Source organism: Bos indicus x Bos taurus, chromosome 7 (genome assembly GCF_003369695.1).
Source record: "Bos indicus x Bos taurus breed Angus x Brahman F1 hybrid chromosome 7, Bos_hybrid_MaternalHap_v2.0, whole genome shotgun sequence".
Lineage (NCBI taxonomy): Eukaryota > Metazoa > Chordata > Mammalia > Artiodactyla > Bovidae > Bos > Bos indicus x Bos taurus.
In genome coordinates, this window is record NC_040082.1 from 101,746,095 (window position 1) to 101,752,094 (window position 6,000).

Below are 6,000 nucleotides of genomic sequence, written 5' to 3' on the forward strand. Positions count from 1 at the left end.
ACATGTTCAAATGCAAGGAAGCCAGTGGAGTGAAGGAACAAGCAGGAGGGGGAGTGGTTAGAGATGGTGTCAAGGATCCTAAGGAACAAGGAGGCTTCCCTGCTATAGCTGAACCTTCAGTCCATAGAGAATCCATCCTTCCATGTTGTTTCCAGAACTTTATGGATTTAGCTGCAAAGAAATCCTGTAAATTATATCAGATCATCTTCTTAGTACCATCTTTGATGGAGTTTTGGCCTCTGTCACCTTATTACGTCACCTTAATATGTGGGTGCAGTTGCCTTTGCTGTAACAACTGCTCTCACTCCACAAGGCACAAGTATACACACACACCATAGCCTCCTGGGCTGTGTTACTGTATGAATTTCTCACCCAGCACCACCTTCCTTAAGCCATGGGTGATGACACCTCAAGCTTGTGAGATCAGATTATCTTTCTCCTAAAGGATGTTTAAATAGTACCCAGAAATTCCAGTTCACAAGCTACTGAGCGAATAATACAGTTGAGATTCCTTTTAGCTACAATGACTTTCTGCCCTATATTAAATAAATATAAAAAGCATGGGAGAGAGAGAGAGAGATAAAATAAAGGGGAAAGATCTAACAAGCTCAAATAGCCCCTGAGACAATGTGGTGTTCTTGATTTGGCAACATTTCAACTTCAGCTATATCCCTTGATACCCAGGAAAGATCAGAAAGAAAAATACCTCTTTTCCAAAGACAGAAGCAATGATATCTGTAGGGTGTGAAAAACCTTATCAATTTGCCCTGTCTCTCTTTTCATTTTTTTTTTTTTTTTTGGATGTGGACCATTTTTAGCCTTTATTAAAAGTGTTCCAATATTACATCTGTTTTATGTTCTAGGTCTTTAGCTGTGAGACATGTGGGATCTTACCTTCCCAACCAGGGATTGAACCCACAGCCCATGCGCTGGAAGGCAAAGTCCTGACCACTGGAGAGCCAGGAAAGTGCCCTTATCTCTGTTGTTTTTTTTTTTATGAGATATATTTTATTTGTTATTCTTGGGCTAAATGTTTTTAATTTTTTTCATAAATCCACTGGGAACATCCTAATTCTAGTTCTGATCTTTGGACAGCATGCAAGGACTTTTCCAGACCATACTCTGTGAGTCCATTAGGTCATGAAAATTCATTCTCTTATTCTGGATAAATTTCTTCACATGATTTAAGCCTGCTGCTGCTGCTGCTAAGTTGCTTCAGTCGTGTCCAACTCTGTGCGACCCCATAGAAGGCAGCCCACCAGGCTCTGCCATCCCTGGGATTCTCCAGGCAAGAACACTGGAGTGGGTTGCCATTTCCTTCTCCAATGCATGAAAGTGAAAAGTGAAAGTCAAGTCTCTCAGTCGTGTCTGACTCCTAGTGACCCCATGGACTGCAGCCTACCAGGCTCCTCCGTCCATGGGATTTTCTAGGCAAGAGTACTGGAGTGGGGTGCCATTACCTTCTCCAGATTTAAGCCTAAGGACATTTTTATTTCAGTATACTGTGATGTTGTCACTATAATGCAAGATTCCAAGCATCAGTGATTTCAGCTCCCTTGTTTACTTCTTATTTTCCCATATGTACATGAATACATGTGCATTTGTTTTAAAAACACAATTAAGAAAATTATAAATTATGAAATAGAATGGCAAAAATGTTAAACCAGTTAAAAGAGTAATTTCAGATAAATGCATTAAACAAAACTAAATGGAACATCAAAACCATTATGTTTTAATCAATTTTTGATGTTCCATTCAGTTTTTAGCAGTAACAGAACAATCAAAACAATAATTAATAATGAATTAATAACTAATTTAGAAAATACCTTGACTCAAGAGAATCTAATATATAATCTACCCAGGAATTTCTAGCAAATAGCATGTGTATTGTTAATATTTGTTGAATGATTAGGAATTAGATCCCCTTAGATATAAACACTAGTGTATGGGAAGATTGTACTCCAATATTTTTTTTTGTACTTCAATTTGATTGGAAAAGGCTGGATTGTTGAAAAAAATTTGGAATAAATGGTCATCTATGTGGAAGGAAATGAAGTGGTTTACTATTTAATTCATCTTTTTAAAAAAGACAAAAGTCCCCAGTGTAAAAGCAAACAGTCCATTTCAGATGATCATATAAAACCATACATAAAATCTACAGGTGAGAAAACTATTCTTATGAAGGGAGAAAATCAGAAGTAAAAAGAAAAACAAATTTAACTATATAAAAGTTTAAAACATTTTATGGTCAAAAATACCCACCCCAAAATCAATTGCAGAACAATATTTCATAAAAAATCTTTGGACATGGTTAACTGTTGAGAAGAAGGCATAAAGTTATGTAGATGTATGGTAATAATAAATAACTTGCTTACTGAATATACAAATCTTTGCTCAAAGTGAGTACTAGTTTAATAAACAGGAAGATATCTAATTCACAACCTTCAGCCTGGGAAAAAACTTAATGTTGATTGAGGTTGAAACTTATTTTTAATTAAATGTATTTATTTTAATTAGAGGCTAATTACTTTATAATATTGTATTGGTTGAAACTTTTAAACAAGTATTACAGACATAAGGGGAACTCTAATTTCTGTGGCAGAGATATGAAATGGAGAACATTATGGAAACCACCTAAGACAGCTATCGATAATAGAAACACAAATATTCTTTAATTCAGGGTCCTCCGTCTCTGTACTACTGGATATTCTCTGCCAGGTCCTTCTCTGTAGTGGGGTCTGTCCTGTACATTGTAGGATGCTTAGAAGCATCCTTGCCCACCACCTGCCCTTCATCAGTGTGACAGCAAAAAATGTCTACTGATATTGCTCAACATCCCCTGAGGGACAGTTATCCTTGGTTTAGAAGTGCAATGTGGCAGATTCATTTTGATATATGGCAAAACCAATACAATATTGCAAAGTTAAATAAAATAAAATTAAAAAAAAAAAATAAAACCAAACTGAAATCTCAAGAAAAAAAAATAAAAAAGAAGTGCAATGTTAAATTAACAATCTCAAAATAATTTTGTAGCAGTGATATGATAGTCCTTATTGCTAAACAATGATACAGACCATCAAATGTATGAGTCACACAGCCACACAGCCATGGAATATTATACAGACATTGAAATAATGCTATTATTACTAGCATTAATGCTATTAATGATATTACTATTAATACAGCATTATTACTAGTTGTTTAGAAGCAAGTCCCTGAGTTGTTGCTGAGAAATAGACAAAAGTGGATAAATTGTAGAAAAACATTAAACATACTGGCCACTTATCAGTAAAACATAAAGAAAATTTAATGATGTATTTAGGATTATATTTATACCTTTGTATAAAAGTATGTGAATATGTATAAGTGCATATTTTAGAAGGGTATTTTTAAAGGAAACTAAAAACTTAAGGAATAAAAAATACTTATCCCATAAATAAAAACTTATGGAATAAAAATACTTATTCCATAAATAAAAACTTATGGAATAATAAATATACTTAACCTTATGAAGCAAAATAAGGTAAAATACATTGCTTCCTGAACAACTGTAGGTAAAAAATTGAATGAAAATCTGCCACTAACTAATAAAAACATAGAGTAAGAATTTAATGATACCAGCATTGGTCTCTAATTCATGTTGAAATTGCCAAAATGGGGAAACAAAAGAATATAACAGGACATCTACAATGAGGATACGGAGCAGTACCAAATTTGTAATTTCATCTCATATTGAAATGCTGCTGCTGCTGCTAAGTCGCTTCAGTCGTGTCCAACTCTGTGCGACCCCATAGACGGCAGCCCACCAGGCTCCACCGTCCCTGGGATTCTCTAGGCAAGAACAATGGAGTGGGTTGCCATTTCCTTCTCCAGTGCATGAAAGTGAAAAGTGAAAGCGAAGTAGCTCAGTCATGTCCGACTCTTAGCGACCCCATGGACTGCAGCCCATCAGGCTCCTCCATCCATAGGATTCTCCAGGCAAGAATACTGGAGTGGGTTGCCAAAATGTGAAGGCAATGTTTAATATGATAAAGAAGAATGTCTTTCAAATTATGTCCAGAGCTGATGCAACTTTTGCAAATAGATTTAATTAGAAGGCTAAAAGGAACAATAAAAAATAACAGTCGTGAAACTACAAGTAAAGATGTATAAAGTGCTGCTGCTGCTGCTGCTGCTATGTCGCTTTAGTCGTGTCTGACTCTGTGTGACCCCGTAGACGGCAGCCCACCAGGCTTCCCGTCCCCGGGATTCTCCAGGCAAGAACACTGGAGTGGGTTGCCATTTCCTTCTCCAATGCATGAAAGTGAAAAGTGAAAGTGAAGTCGCTCAGTTGTGTCCGACTCTAGCAACCCCATGGACTGCAGCCTACCAGGCTCCTCCCTCCATGGGATTTTCTAGGCAAGAGTACTGGAGTGCGGTGCCATTGCCTTCGCCTTATTATTAATATCACTAAGGATGCTGCAGAACTCTCACTTTCCTTTTTGGTTTACAACAGGATTGAAACATCAAGAATATTAAAGTGATAACTGAATTCATTCAGTAAGAAAAGTGACAATGATAAAGCAACAAATGGGGTGTACTGTACAGTGTGGTGACTATATATAGTTCATAATACTTTATAGCATAAACTGACAGATTTAACACAAAAATTGGTCCCAAATTTGACCCAAAAAATGAATTGTTATACAATTCCCAGGTTTCCCTGGTGGCTCAGTGGTAAAATATGAACCTGCCAATGCAGAAGACCTGGGTTAGATACCTGGGTCAGGAAGATCCCCTGGAGGAGGGCATGGCAACCCATTCCAGTATTCTTACCTGGGAAATCGCATGTACAGAGGAGCCTGGTAGGCTATATTTCATGGGGTCGCAAACAGTTGGACTCAACTTGGTGACCAAACAACAACAACAACAACATACAATCCCCACAAATGTGTGTGTGTATATATATATATACACACACACACAAAGAACGACTTGCCATTCAACTTTTGTTAAAAAAGAAAGAAAGAAAGAATATACGATGGAGAAAAGACAATCTCTTTAACAAGTGGTACTGGGAAAACTGGTCAACCACTTGTAAAAGAAGGAAACTAGAATACGTTCTAACACCATACACAAAAATAAACTCAAAATGGATTAAAGATCTAAATGTAAGACCAGAAACTATAAAACTCTTAGAGGAGAACATAGGCAAAACACTCTCCGACATAAATCACAGCAGGATCCTCTATGACCCACCTCCAAGAATATTGGAAATAAAAGCAAAAATAAACAAATAGGACCTAATTAAACTTAAAAGCTTCTGCACAACAAAAGAAACTATAAGCAAGGTGAAAAGACAACCTTTAGAATGGGAGAAAATAATAGAAAATGAAGCAACTGACAAACAACTAATCTCAAAAATATACAAGCACGTCCTAAAGCTCAATTCCAGAAAAATAAATGACCCAATCAAAAAATGGGCCAAAGAACTAAATAGACATTTCTCCAAAGAAGACATACAGATGGTTAACAAACACATGAAGAGATGCTTAACATCACTCATTATCAGAGAAATGCAAATCAAAACCACTATGAGGTACCATTTCACGCCAGTCAGAATGGCTGTGATCCAAAAGTCTACAAGCAATAAATGCTGAAAAGGGTGTGGAGAAAAGGGAACCCTGTTACACTGTTGGTGGGAATGCAAACTAGTACAGCCACTATGGAGAACAGTGTGGAGATTCCTTAAGAAACTGGAAATAGAACTGCCTTATGACCCAGCAATCCCACTGCTGGGCATGAACACCAAGGAAACCAGAATTGAAAGAGACACATGTACCCCAATGTTCATCACAGCACTGTTTATAATAGCCAGGACATGGAAGCAACCTAGATGTTCATCAGCAGATGAATGGATAAGAAAGCTGTGGTACATTTACACAGTGGAATATTACGCAACCATTAAAAAGAAAACATTTGAATCAGTTCTAATGAGGTGGATGAAACTGGAGCTGATTA